The 16,034-nt window shown below is 38.6% G+C and overlaps 1 protein-coding gene across 7 annotated transcripts in view; it reads left to right on the forward strand.

Moving 5' to 3' along the window:
• Positions 1-16,034, forward strand: part of lingo1a (leucine rich repeat and Ig domain containing 1a) — a 238,998-nt gene that overhangs the window by 79,992 nt on the left and 142,972 nt on the right. For all 7 annotated transcript variants that reach the window (XR_006843793.1, XR_006843794.1, XR_006843795.1 and 4 more), the window contains exon 2: positions 11,124-11,178. The gene's annotated coding sequence lies outside the window, so the exon portion shown is untranslated. The remainder of the gene's footprint in view (positions 1-11,123; positions 11,179-16,034) is intronic.

The raw sequence follows: 16,034 nt of genomic DNA on the forward strand, positions 1-16,034 counted from the left end.
GATTTGGATGCATTGAGAGTGAGCTATGGAAACATCCTGAAAAATCGGCTCTTCTTATTAATAGAAAACAGCCTCTCCTCCTTGTGTGGGAACATCCCGAAGGGCGGGAATATCATGGCCCTGTATGGTGCAGTCACTCACTTCAGGAATGTTTTCCAGATAAAAATTGAATTATTAATTTAAATTAATTTAAGGGGTTGTCTTGCCACATGTTTTTTTGTACTGCTTTTACTGAATACAAATACTATGTCAAGAGATGGATGGCATTTATTTGCCATTTTACAGAACCCCGGTGCACTCACTGAGTGCAATATGTTGATCTGAGATGTTGTGACGGCACCGGAATGTTGTGCCCTCCTCTCTACAGAGGGCACAATCTCTGATTTTCATAGAGGAAAGGTAGTTGAGTTAATATATTTTTGTTTTCAGCTTGTACTTCAGTTGTGTGGGACCAGTGTTTGCTGATATAATTATGTGATTACTTACAGTTCATACAGTAATGAATAATGTACAGAATTACATTACAGGACTTCCTGTATTGCTCTGTATCTTGGAAAATCAATAGTCCATAGGTACTTACGAACCAGAGGGAACCTGGCCCAAGACCAGTAGGGACCATGGTACACAGTGTAGAATCATGACAGGAGAGCAACTGTTCACCTCCTAGGCACTCCTGAGAAGCCCTTGAGCAAGGCACTGAACCCCAACTCTTTGGGGTACCTGAATGTATGGCTGTCACTGGGCCTAACATCAATTTCCCTGCTGACACCATGGTGAATAAACTATATAGACAAAAGTATTGGGGCACTTGACCATTACACCAACAGGGACTTCAGTGACATTGAATTCTAAACACACAGACTGCTTTGCAGCTATGACAGCTTCCATCCTTCTGGGAAGGCTTTCCTCAAGATTTTTTTGGTTTGCGAGAATTTTTGCCTTTTCATGTGGTAGAGCATTTGTGAGGTCAGGTACTGATGTATGATGGATGAAAAGGCCTGGCTTGCAATCTCTGTGCATCAAGATGTCCCTTCCCTGGAAATACTGTAAGGGGCTGAACCCAGCCACTGAAAAACAGCCTCATAAAGAGGTGTGTCTAGATGTTTTTGTCTATATAGTGTGCTTCTCAGTTGTAGACAAGTTTCTTCTCAAATCGCAGTTTTTGTTTTCTATTTCTATACACAAGCTATAACATGTATATAAAGACTTTGAAACATTGAAAAGCTGGATAATTAATAAAGCTGACACCGGTGAGTACATACAGGCAACGTGCAGGCTTTCTCCGTATGTTCTGAAAAATGAACAAGCCCCTCTCTTGTTATTCCTCTCTTTGTCTTCATGTCTTTGCCTTTTTGTAATTTGGCTAGATTTTGGACACAATGTTTTGGCAGTGTATGCAACATGCCTTTGGCTGTTTACTTAGCTAACAAATTATTTTGGATTCACCACTGACAGTGTGAGCTGGATTAAAGCCCTGTTTTCCATTTAGGTTTTGACCCCCTTTGACCTTGAGGGTCATTGTAACCGCTGGCAACACTTCTACCATTGCAGAGTTCTGTTGTTGGACAATACAGCAGCAGGAGATTTAAATAAATACAGGACATGCACTGTTGAGGCTGTCGTTCTAACCAGTTCTATACTGTTATAAAGCACGCTGACCTTGTACTAAGGCAACTTCGGTGCTAATGTTCATAATGGTATGAAGGATAAGATTTCAGCCTATAGTTTCTTTCCCCTCTGGGCTGCCACTGGATTCCTCCTAATTTTGCTTCATTGTAGGAAATCACTGGTCTAGAACAGGAACTTATTCAGGGGGACCCAGAGGAATGCTTTAAACATTAGTGGGCAGTGCAGTGACCTTCAGACAGTCCATCTATTACCCTTTAGTTTCTTGGACTTTTTCCTAAGGAATGGGACTAGGTGCCAAAACGAACGAAACTCGCCAGTTCAACTTCATGCTCTGCATGGATGAAAAAGCTCACCTAATAATGATTCATGCGTGATACAGCATGCCAAGAAAGCACAGAGCACACAAAACAAACTGTCCATTTAATAGCTGTAGAATATCACATATAGAATCATATGTATAAGTATATAGGATTTACCCCATCTTGTATTTATTTTTGATACGACATTTTGTCAATGTATCACTTGACTTGGCCAGTACTGTTCAAACCTATGCTGTAACCAGAACACTATAATAATTTTTTATAATTTTTATATTATCATTTTTAGATAATTAGATAATTCATTGTGTTTTCTTGTCAAACCAAACCATCTGAGTTGATTTTACAACAGTGATGTTTGGCTAATGTTAGCTAGCTTACTATTACCATATGCTATGCTCGTGTCAGTGTTGCAGGCTTTGTGTCTTCATATGATCTGTAAATCATTAGTGGAGGTATAATATGGACAACATGCTCAGTTATTGTAACCAATGCATATAAATTTAATGAATGGCCTTGATAAAATTGCATATTAAGTGTTTAAACAGCACTTCTTCCACTTTAATGTTACATAACACATCTTGAGTGACACTCAGACATTGACACACACTGCCCATTTGATAGTATTAAATAAGGATAAAAAGAATTCTACTGTGTATACGTGGTCTCTAAAATCGACTTTTACTTAATAAAGATCACAGATGTTTGAACTTTGACAGACTAGACATAAAAAATCAATATACAGTATATGCTGCCATAATGGAAGAAAGCTGGAGATTAAAAAATGGGATCTTTCCTTCTGAGCAGACAGACTAACCTGGTCAATCCAGTCAAAGCTATAATTCTGTATTGATTTCACCTTTTAAATCAACTTCACCCTCACAGAGAAGATGCAGATGAAAAGATATGTAGCCTACTGGTAACCAGTCAGCTTTGGACTGTGGTGATGCTGTAAATTAACAAGTGATTTTTGATAAAAATTGACCTACTAATGAATTTCAGAAGTGGTACATATTGCTCAGTACATGTATATCATATGACTTATGTTTTTAACTGATTAGAATTTGTAAGTATTTTTAAATTGTCCTAAAATGACATTTTTTGAAAGAGGCTGTTTCCATTTCTTTAAAAATGTTATTTAGGGAGTTCCACAATGTTTATGCACTGTGTATTGCAGCCCTCTCTGTGCTAAACTAATTTGAATTACTTTTCTTGAATAATATAACATTAGAGGGAAAGAGTCTACCAAAATATAACCCCTGTGCCCTTTTGTATTAGGTAGTCCCTTCAGTCTGTTTTTGTCTAGTTATGCATAATTCAGGTAAATTTTAAAGTTTAGATTTTCACAGCTACTTAATTTTATAGCTTCCATTTACCTCAACATTTCATACAGATGAAAAGAAAGCAATGAAATATGTTAATTTCTTTTCCAAATGACTGTTAAAGTATTCTGGCTCATTAACAACAGTTCCCTTTAAGAGTCATCGTAGGATTCACCTATAAAATCTACTCTATGTTGTAGACACATATCTGTGGTCATTTTTATTTTACTGGACACTTAACAGAGAGATTTTTGATTTACCCAGAATTTTGTCAAATCAGACATATCAGGTATGACAAATCAGGTTCTCAGCATACAAAATTAGCATATTTCTTTGGCCCTGGGATGTCATTAATTAAACTATAGTCATAAAACGTACTGCAATATAAATTAATAATATACTGATGAAAATTGTTGGGAGCAACATACATTCTCAGAGAAGACGCCTTCCTTTTGTCACGCCGTGTTAGATTTGGTTATGTTCTGTCTTTTGAGTTTTGATCCATGTGTCATGTTTCATGTGTTTCCATGTATTATGTTCCAGGTTTTTGTCATGCCCCGTTTTATTTTGAAAGTGTCACTTCCCCTGTGTGTCTGTTTCATGTACCTTCGCTTCAGTTTATCCTGATTGCTTTCTCCCTCCTAATGTGTTTCACCTGTGTCTCATTATGTTGTCTATTTAGTCCTCGTCTTCCTCATCACTCTTTGTCAGGTCGTTTTTTTGTCTTCATGCCAGGATTTTCTTGTCTCGTCTCACCATGTTATTTGCTACATCTTTTTTGTAGTTATTTGTTGATCCTTGTGCCACAGTAGGTGTGTGCCAGTTTTGAGTTTCTTTTGTCAAAATTAAAAGAATATTGTTTTGGACCACCGCCTGACTGCCTTTTTTTGAGATTCTGTATCGGGGTTCAGCTCTCTGCGTCAGTGATGATGCTGCTTTGTGACACCTTTAGAGAAAAGGGGGGGGGGCTGGTGACATGTGACTGGAAATGTTTATATTGCATCACTGGCACATGTGCACATGTTGAACTGCTATGCATAGAACTTAGTTTAATGCAAAACATTTAAACTTTTGTGATTATATATATATGTAATGTACTTTTGTGTTTAAGCTGCTGAGTCAATGATGATATAAAAAATAAAAAAAAGAACAAAGGAAGATAAATGTGATCCATCCCAAACTGTGTCTAAAGACGATTACAGGTTTTAAATCAAATTAGCCTTAAGATAAATTACTTAATCTCCATACATTTGCTTTCTCAGTATGTTTTGTTTCTGCACCTCTCACGGAGAGGGGAATTGCTTACGCTTATAGTCCAACTTGTGCTGATTAATCGCTGCTCTCATCGCAGCATGGTAGATCTCCATAGGTTTCAGTTCACAGCAGGTAGGAACATACACAAAAACGTACACAATAAACAAGCATGACAGGTTGCAGCCTTCCGCATCTGCCTGTCCTTTGCATGTCTGTGTGGCAAGATTCATTAATTGGTTTGGAGATGGAGAGATAGATTGCTTAGATTAGGCTCCCTCTCACCACTTCACCTCTCCCTTGTGTTTTACCCTCGCTCTTCCCACCTCCATTACTGAACTTTCCACAGGCAAATTGAGTCAGGCCCTCTTAATTAGATTGTTTCTCAGTGCATTTCTAATATGTGACTAATTAGAGGAAGACAAAAAGAAGTGGAGATTGCTCAGGCTTGCACCAGGGGTGAATCTGAGGATTTATTAAAGAGACAGTCAGTGGTTCGGTCAGCAGTTACTGAATTCAGATTTACAACAACGACGAAGACTGTCTACTGGGCTCAGCTCATCTATATGGACAAGCATGTTTTAGCTTTAATAAGAAAACAATATTGCACAAGGGCATTACCATTTAGAATGGCTGGGGAAGAATAATTACACTAGGCCAAAAAGCCAGGGTCTAAGAAAAGAAAGAGGAATATCCAGCCTAAATTCACATACAGACCTTTTACATACAGTGGGTGTGACTATGGAAGCTGTGCATGATAAATAAATTAATAAGCGTTTATGTTGCAAGGGACTGTACTCCTTCTAACTTAAAGCAGAGTGAGACAAATGTTTATGTGCCTCATTCTACTTCAGAGTGACTGATGTAAAGACTACAAGAATGAAATGAAAAGCCTCTGTAGTTCTGCAGTACGAGTTTGCACAGCCCAACAGAAATCATTAAAGAAAAAAGCTCTCAGATATAATTGTCAGCTCCCAATCTGGTGGTTCAAAAACAAATGACAGTTGGAGACAGAGTTGGAAATTAAGTTCTTTGTCCACCTGTCACTTTGGATGGCGGAAATCCAAAATCTACCAACCACTCCTTTTTCTTTCCAAGCCGCTGTTTTGTTTTAAATGGTTGCACCGTGTAACAGTTTGTGAAAAATATTAAAACAAAGTCCAAAATATTCCAGCAGTAAGATATTTTATTATATTATAATGTAAGCTCTTAAGGAAAATACTGACATTCTCTCTCTCTCTCTCTCTCTCTCTCTCTCTCTCTCTCTCTCTCTCTCTCTCTCTATAAACATCAAAAACCTCGAACTAATGACGTGATTGTGCGGGCGTTCCTAAACAAGAAGCTCATCTTTTCTCCACCTTCCATCAGGCTTGTTGGTGCCTTTGTGGCAATAATTACTTCCAACTTAACCTTGACTGGGAGACTGGATAGTCATTGTCTTGTTTCAAAATTATGTGAACTGATGAGGAGTGCCATCACGCCTACATCGTGTCTGGACAGACAAAGTTTGCTGATGGAAAGTAGTTTCATTTTGTGAACACACACATGGTTGTTTCCTGCTGGCATTTATCAAGTGTCATAAACAGTTGTATTTCACACCTTTGTCAGACACAAAGTTACAGAACACAGCCCCAGAAGTGGACAGCAAGCAAACAAGAGATACACTGATCATCTAAGCAGGATAGGCAGACCAGAGAGAGAGAGTGAGACACATTGCACTGCAAACTTTTCAGTCTAGGAGAGACGAGAACCCAAGTTTTATCTGGTTATTGTTATCTTAATTTGCTCTTGTACTATTTTTCTCTTTTCATGACAAGAAGGATAGTCCTGCTTCATTCTCCGATTCAATCCACGTAGTCGTAGTCTCTCACAAATTGCTATGTCACACCATTTTTATTTGCCTTCCACCATGGCTGGTAGGCTGAGTAAATTCACCCAACATAACACAAAATCACTTGTGCTTGCTGTGAATTTCTAACCCTGGTTGGAGAAGAGACCTGCACCATCTGCCCCATAATAAGTTAGCTTTTAGCAATAGATATTATTGTTAAAATGTGAAAGCCAAATTGTAAACTTCAATATAGATTTATTTGTTCATTTAAGTACATAAATGCATTTAAAAAATATGATATATTGACTGACTGTTTTTAATTGAATGAAATTAATATTCCCCATATATTATAAGCTATTAGTAAATTATATTTACATACAGCAGCAATAATTATCAAATTATCAAGTCACATATAAAATCAAAAACTTTTCTGTATCCAAACACTGAGAAGAGACCCAATATGTCTTGGTTTTAAAATTGTCTTAGATGTTTCTCAGATTCTTTTCAATTGATTAGAGCAACTCTTATTCCTCTTTTCAAACCAAAACAGTGTAAATTAAAAGTGCTCCTGAATTATAATACATAAAACCTTTCAGGGCCAATAAATAGAGAATAACTAAGGCCAAAGAGTCACCACAGAGGCACTTCACCCTTAGTATTTGGGCTGAATCATTCTAAATGTTATGTGTCATCCCCATGTTAAAACATGAATTCAAAGAGATCCCTAACCGACCAATTAGTATCCATCTTTATGCTCATCAAGGCCAATTAATTATGGAAGCTGGAACGAAAACAACGATTCACAGTGGGCCCACTGGGAGAGCATGTACTGCAACCCTGATGCTCTTAGAGCCCTAATAAAAGCTAACGGTGATGAGGTGAAGGTGGGGTCAGTCAAGGTGAAGGCTTTTAAAGCTTAGGGTTTTGGGTGGAATAACGACAACTTGCTGATTCAGAGGCTCCCCCAAGATAATGAGCACCCTCAAAGCTCTATACGGCCATAAGGGCTTCAAAAAGTGGAGGAAATAAAATCAATGCAACCTCACCATGAGCAGCACAGACCACACACTGCTAATGATTTTCACAACCACTGCTGTGGCTGTGTCAAAACTACTACAAATTCTCTGTTGCTTAACTGCAAATCTTCCTATGGCTGCAAATAATAAAGCAGAAAGACTTACCTCTGGTCTGATTTTCCACATGAAAAGCCTGGTGTGAGCCAGAAGTGCTAATTGGATTGATTTCAGAGATTCAAGTCATGGATCGTTGGCTGGCGTTGTACAGCATGGTAAAAGTGTCATACAGTACGTATATAATGCAATTATCTGCTGCAGCGGTGCCCACAAGCAGAGATGGCATGTCTTTTCCATTATGTGACCAAATGTTTTCCCATTAAATTGAGTGGAAGATGAAAGAGTCTCAATAAGAACACCTTTCATTGAACTCCTACATTAATAACATAGATTTATAATACAGTAGTTTGTTGTTTGAGGGATACTTGGAATATATTGCTAATTTTCTTTCCACTGTCTACATTAAAAAAAATCCCTAAATGAAAATGAAAGAGTTTAACAATGTCTGTGTGTGGCTTGCAAAAATGTTCAGACATAGTCCTTTCATTTCTTGTAATAACTACAACGGCACTTGTTGTTTGTTCAAATTAAAACAGCCTCTATTTCTGACTGCTTGCAAAGCCAAAGCAGAAGTGGTACGATGTCATCATATTACCCCGTAATCTGTCATGGAGGAGGTTAGGATGGTTGGTTAAGTGTATAAAGCGAGGGCCTTTGACACCACCAGCTGTGGTCTGCATTTCCTCTCCCCCACTACAGCCATCTATTTTAAAACACTGAACTTATGCTCTAATAAAGTGCAGAAGCAACAACAACATCATCACTGAACATAAGTGATTTGACATAAAAACTCTAATAAGTGAAATTTTAGTATATTGTAGCATATGGCCATTCTCTCCATCTTCATGATCTATCCTTCATATTGCTGCTTCACTAAAATAAATGTGAGAGAAGGCATTTTTTGTGGCAGCAAGGGACAGATGTTGCCCAGTGTGAGACTGACAGTTTGCAGTTTCCAGAGGCGGCACAATTTAGTCAGTGCTGAATCAGATGGATGTGAGTTTTCTTGGGGTTAGACGCTTATTAAGGATGCTGAGGCATCCTTTTATTGTTTAGGCTATGGGAAAGGAAAACATGCTGTTGACAAGATTTTTTTTTTCTGTTTGTGAGAGAGAGACAGACAAACAAAGGATCTGTATTTCCAGATATGGGGACCAGTTTGAATCCAAATAAAACCTGCACGATGGTCAGTGCATCAGCAGCCATTGCATTCACTGATTCTTTTGACAATGTTGACATATTTTTGTAATGTATACTGGACGGCAGGTCAGGAATGAAGGCTTCTGCTTGTTTATCTTAAGGTATCCTTCCTAACTATAACGTTTACTGTGCATCAACAGCCTCAAAAAACATGTGTGTTACACTCTAGTCACGATTGATTCTTATTGATACTGGATACTTTAGGTCCCTCCTTAGTCATTTAGCTGCCATATGCTCCCTTAAAGGTGAATGCCTATTCTCTCCTAGGCTTCTGAGACATGACTATGTTTGACTCTACCAGCTGCACTGCAAAATCTCAGTTCTTCTGTCTCAAATTGTGTGAATTAAAATGATTTAGATGTATACTTCACCAATTTTCCATCAGGAGAGACGTGTGAGCGTGCCAACGAGCATATATGACAGGAGGGAAATCTGTAGTTACTATTAAAATAATCACTGGAAGGTTATTACAGTAATTATTGGTATAAAATTGATTTAATAAGTACAAATCGCAACCAAATGTACAATTACCTACTCAGCAAATGACACAAACCATGCGGCGCGGTGCAGTTCTAAACATTGAGAACTATTTCTGCACAGTAGCTTTCGGTAACAACATATAATTAATCTGTGTGAATAATCCTGAAGTGGATGATAAGATCGGGCTGAAAAATGACAACAACAGAAGATGATATACAAACACGTTGGGTGTCACAATTACCACAGTGGTTCTGAAGGGTCGGAGATGAAGGGATGCGAGGTCTACTCCTTGGGGAAATACACCCTTGAGGTAGCGGGTTTGTTTTTCAAGAGACACGAATGATCTCTTTTCGTGATACTACTGGAAGCTCTCTTTAAATTTGTCACTACTACTACTACTTAATGTGGTAATCATATTCATTTTCACTTATCAGTTTTGCAGGTTGACTATGCAAATTAATAGTTTAACCAAAAAAATTATTTAAAATTTCACACTGAAGTAAAGATGAAGGATGGGACATATTTTTTATTTTGATTTTACTCTGTCATTGACAATAATGATTAACTCAGAGACTCCCACGACCCACTGCAGGGCTACAATCTACTTTTTGGAGAAGATGTGCTAGACTCTACATGGCAATGGTTTAGCTGCAGCTGTACATTCAGTTTCTATTGAAAAAGCACCTTCACTTCCAAAGTCAGTCGGTCTCTGGGAAATGCATTATGCATCATGTGTCTGCAGCTGGAACATGGGGCCTGCAGAAGAGACTGTGAAGTAAACTGTGTTAATCTCATGGCTTATTTACTGACAGACTCTACCCTTGCCTTGGCTTTTAACTCTTTTTATGTCTCTCTCAAAACTGTGTGTATACAGCCTTCAAATGGAAAACAATGCAGAGCCAGTGACAGAGACTTCTTGATCATTGAGTCATTCACTGATATGAGCGATTAGATAGACTTTAATTACCTGGGATAGAATTAAGTTCATGGACAGCACGTACTTGTAAATATATATATATACGTTATACATTATATTCAGTCATTGGAGTATATATTCTGTAAAAGCCTGTTAAAGACAGCGTCAGTTCTCAGCACATTTTGTGTCATTAAGTTTCCATCTGTTATTTAAATTGTTATGTATGATGGTGCCTCCAATGAGAAATATAATAAATATAATACAACTCCAATTCCAAAAATATGAGGAATTGAAATGTTTGAAATACTCTAAACATGTTTTTTTGTTTGTTTGTTTTTTTTAGCATTTGACTTTCCCAGTCTTTTATGGCCCCTTTCTCAACTTGTTTGAAACATGCTGCTGCCATAAAATTCAGAATTAGGAAGCAATTTTTTATGAAACACTGTTGCACTTGTATTTTGTAGTAAGTCTGACAAGCTGACAGAAAACTAAAAACTTTCCTGACATTCTGACTTTTAGACCTTATTCAAGTGTGTGTTTGTCGAATATCACAAAAACAATGTGTGCTATTTTGTGTTGCTAACCTGTATACGGTGTAGATTGTTTCTTTTTCTTGTTTCTTTTTTTCGACTGATTTGTTTGGCCTCCTGTTCAGTTCAGGATCATTTGGTTCTGATTAATGGCATCCAGACACTCAATGCTTCTGAGACTCAAAGCACAACGCACTCAGCTGAAGACACTCCTTCATCCAATTAGACTCAAAAATATTGTTTCTTGGCTTTAGATGACACACTCTGGGGTGCTGGTGCTTGATTTATTGCAGACAATAATATACTGTATTATGGATTATGGCGACCCTGGACGTGGGCTATAAGGTTGGACATGGAATGTATAGTTAACATGACAACCTTTGCGGCCCACTGAAGCATGACTCGATGTCTCTACATGTAAAATCCCCCGCTGAGTATGTCAGTTGCTCTGGGGAAAGTGTTTAATGGGCTGCAATTTGAATTCTGGGTCACTTATTTTCTTTTTTGTCTCCAGGCCAAGGCTGATCCAAAACACAGACCACCAGAGGCACCAATCATAGAAGCACCAGGTAGGAATGTCTGAATAATAGAATGGATCTCACTTCTGTGTGTCCCAGTTCAAAAATACATTCAACAGACTTCAAGGTAAACACACCAAATGGGATTCACTCTGTGTAATGTATGAACATATTGCAAGATACTACGGTTTGCCAAATATAGGCTGTGCCTTTGCCAACCCTTCCAGATATATGGCTGTCCAAGTATTTTGCGACCTATTTTAAAGTCACAGACAGTTTGACCTGACTTACTTTCCTACGAATTCTCAGACCCGTCATTGCACAAATATGTGTCAGTGCCTGCTCTTGTTGATTCAAATAGAAGGACAGTGCTTGTGTTTCTTCATAGCATATTCAATGGAATGATGATAGAAGGAAATATTAAGATTTTGGGATAACAACAGAGTCATGAAAGGAGGGTGAGTTAAGAGAAAATAACCTATAAGTCACTTTCAACAACACTCTCAGTGCGAGCAAGAATATGTGTCAGGGCACACAGGGAATGTCTGCAAGGGCTGACCAGCTGAAATATTTTAACACCACAGTGCCACTGGGAAAAGTAAGAAACCTTCCCTGTTTAATATGCTGATTGGATGTTAGCAGACTACGCTACATCAAACCATAACTAACAATAACTACTGACGAGAGAAAGCTGCTCGCACAGTACTCTGGATTGTGGCTTGGAGTAGAGGTTTTGATCCAAAACAGCGGACGACATTTCTGAACCAAACACAGTTAAATTCATTTAAACAAAAGACCTGATGTGAAAGGGATCTGAGAACAGGCCATACCAATTTAAAAAAGCCTGAGGATAATTATACCCAATTCAAAGTGTAGTCAACCTGAACAGACCCAAAGAAAGATAGAGAGATTATTTCTCCTCTGCGGGACTAATAAAGGCCGATCTTATCTTATCACAACAACAGTAGCTACAGCACGATGAGCCACCAATTAACAGGCAGCCACCAAAAAAGCAGACACGTCATTTTCCCCTGCACTTCACAGTTTGTACTCTCGGTCTTCAGAGCAAAAATGGAGATCAAAATGGCAGTGCGTGTGCTTTGATCCACATAGTGACACACAAACCTGAGAGTTCCTGCTATCCAAACAGACTGTACCTGACCCGATTAGAATGGAATAAACTTTAGATCTGGCCAAAGGTGACTCAGGGTCAAGTTTCGCCCACTACCAGCTGTTCCTTGGACCCTCAGCTTCCAAGGAACAGCAGTTTAATCATCATTTAGAAAACAAAACAAAACTAACAGTGCTTCATTATAAATCACTGTAGAACTCTGAACGATAGTTTGTTTTCTCGTGTGCCTTGTCCATAAATTAACCCCACCTACCCACATTTGATCTATAGTAAACACTGAGGTATACTGAGAAACACATGAAGAAAAATCTGTTATTACTGACTTGCAGCCCACGTTGCTCCTTTTTACGAATGCCGCAGTGACGCTGATACTGTCGGACAGTGTGAAACTGCACGCTATCACAGCATCAGACTTCATGAATATGTCTGGAAGATCTTGAGGATCATTTCAAGTATTTCTCATTTTTTTTCTCAATTTCTCATTTACTCATTGCCAGTGAGATTGCCCTTATGTTGTAATAGTCCAGGGCCGTTGTGGAATTCACAAAGTAAAGAGCACCAACTGAGCTTAAAGATTTGCCAGAAGGACAGAGTTCATACACATGAAGGTTTCTCCGATATATACAAAAAAAAAAAGAGAATACACATATGACGTCTATTGCTGCAATTTATTACATGTAGTAGATTTACTATTGTGTTCAGATGGAATCATTTTAGCAGGTGCATTGGTTCGCAGGATTTAACCATACTTTTCTTACTTCCTGGAAAGTAAGTACAAATCTCCCAGTATAAGAACCTGTCTGGATATTTTTAAGTTGGAGGAGGTGTGCTTGTGTATCCTAAACCATGGACCTATCAGTCCTGAGATGCTGACAGCATGTGGGGCAGGGCTTGTGACTCAGGCAGCAGAGTATCCAGCGACCCTGAGTGCTCCTCTGCTGTCAGGTCTGCGGATCTGCCTCCAGGCTGTCTGGAGAGTCTTAATGTACTCTGAAGCTCAAATGTGCTCACCAGCACCAAACATGGTGCGCAGGTCACGAATTCATGCTCGTTGCAACTTATTTCTCAACATTACTATCATATTCACTTGTGAGGAGTTCGCTTGGGCCACATGTGCATTACCTTGTACCTGCAATCTTTTAGTAATGAACACGACTTTTTATTAAATGTTTCATAGATTAAAGAGATTAGAAGTCCCCACAACAGATGTAATCGTAGTTGGCTACTTCTGTCAGTGAGAAGAAGCATCTCAAAGTCAAGTCAACCTGCATCGTCTCTCTATTCACCTTACAACAACATGTAATTAATACAGAACATAAATTCAAATTTTCTCAACACACAAAATGAAAAATTAAAGATTAGAGACACATCATAATTGTGGATAGGAAATTTATCATGTTTAACTTTATCATTATGCAAAACACTGGAATAATGTTAATACCTCGGGAACAAAGCTTCATAGCCCTTATAATTGAAATTTCTTGTGACAGCATTAGCTGGGTCACTGCATTGTCTTCCATCACCGAGCAAAAGAAAATGTGAGTCGGCAGCGGAAACTTTGTCACCAAATACATGGAAGGTTTTTCTACCAAATCAGAAAGAAGGAGCCTGAGTAAAATGAGTCGGAAGTGACATTTAAAACCCATCTGAGCAACCTACTAACCTGATTCAATGGTGTTGATCATCAACTCTCTAAACTCACATTTGGGTATTTTGTGGTTTTAGAATACTGATTGATTTGGGACAACCGCTGACATTACAAACCATGTAAGTTCAAATGCAGATATCCCTAAAAAGGCTCCAACCATGCTGAAAGCTATTTTTACTCTGTCAAAAGAATGCTGACCAAAGAGGAGATGGCACCAGCATATATGCACTAGTCTCCTACTAAGTGTGAATGTCCGCAGGCAGTCTCTCCATCTGGCAGTACACTGCAAGCCAGACTGTCCCAGTCACTGCACTGTCCCTCTCTCTCCGTGCTGCAACCCCAAAGACATGAATAGGACAACAACTTGCCTCTTATCCAACGCCCCCTACCCCAGTCTCAGCATCGTCCTCTGTCCTTTGGGTCCTCCGGGCTCTTTGATAGTCTCACAGACGACATATGTGAGTCTGATTAGCATATGGCTGTGGGGTTACTGCATTCCAGAGCCCACAGCAGGACATGGTAGGGAAGGCTGCAGGGAGGAGTGTAATTGATTCAGTGCAGTCTCTCCCTAAAGCATGGTGGTGAAAGAGGACCCTGAAATAGTTTGGATATCTTTAATGTATCTCAGTTAGGCTGCTTGCAGTGTTCTAAGAAAAGGCCAACAATACAGCCGTTTAATGTTTTGCCAAACTGTGTTTTGTGCTCTATTTATTTATTTATATTTATTTGGACTGAGCTGGCTCGATGTGATATTTTTAAGGAAGCCAAATGTGTGCAGTCTGCATTTCTTGTTAATGGACATTTAGTTGGGGGCAACTGCTGAAAGTAATGCAACAAACCAAATTCTATTCATGGCATCTGTGCTAGATCTCAGCATTGTGCTGACATATAAAAAAGATGACAGAAAAAAGGGATATAAAGATGTAAAATAAATATGAAAAAAATCAACAATTTTCCCACAATTTCAAGCACACCCACAAGTTTTAGCAGTGCATCAAGATATTACTTCCTGCACTGCAGTCTAATCAAATTTAAATCAAATCAAATCAAATTTACAAGATGAGTTGCTGAGGTTTAAAACAGTTTGGTATTGAACTAAGTTATATGGATATACTGTGCTCTAAGTAATCATCATCTGGACTGATAGTCCAGACAGAAAACAACCCTGTGTTAAAACCATATAAAAGAGGCTGTGTCATTCAGGTACCGTGAGTTTAAAGGCTTATCAGACACCAAAACCCTGCATAGAAGTTTATAATATGTTGAGACAGATAACACTGGGAAGCGGCATGTTTTATTCTCCATACAAATCCACAATTTCAGTCGCATCATAATCTGTCTGAAATGTGTGGTTGCATTTATCAAATTGACCAATGACCATCTTCCTGCAGCACCACGGAGTTGTGTTGCACTTTGCCATTAAAGTTGAGCCAGGTTTTGGTAAAAACTGTTTCACCCCAGTGTTCCTGTGTGCAGCATACACGATCTTGGAGGGTATGGAAGGTAGGAGATTTTGGTCCTCTTTGCCTGTAACCTTGGTCTTACATAGTAGATTGTTTGTTGGACATTTAAGAGCTGACAAGTGCTTTGCTTCAGAATCATTTTTACGACATAATTCTACCAAAGTAAACCAGAGAGTTCTCAAACTTACAAGATAAAATGCCTCAGTAGACTTTATCCTTGAGCGAAACTGGAGTAGCTCTTAAATGAGTACTCGAGAGAGAGACAATAATCCTCTTTTTAATTTTTCTTGGCTGATGGAAAAAAAAAAGTCACTGATGGACATCTAATCTAATATTTAACTTCTAAAGTCACCGATTGCATCTCCAGCACTTATCTTTGTCAAATGCCACCTTAGATTAGTTAGTTAGCAGCCTTCTCTCTCATGGTCTTAACTTCTTAATCTTGGCAGAAGAAAACTCAAAATTGTTTTGTAAGATGACTTTCCAAAACTTACCGAGTGCTACTTAAAGGTCACAGCAAGAGCAGCAATTCTTCTTTCATGCCATATTCTGTCACAAGTCTCTCTGCATTCACTGACAGCATTTGAGTATTTACGCAACAGTTGCAGTTACTCAAAGTAAAGTTAACTTTTACTGTAGTATGTAGTAAGTAATTTAGCGCAGA

This window comes from Scatophagus argus, chromosome 7, assembly GCF_020382885.2.
Source record: "Scatophagus argus isolate fScaArg1 chromosome 7, fScaArg1.pri, whole genome shotgun sequence".
Taxonomy (NCBI): Eukaryota; Metazoa; Chordata; class Actinopteri; family Scatophagidae; genus Scatophagus; species Scatophagus argus.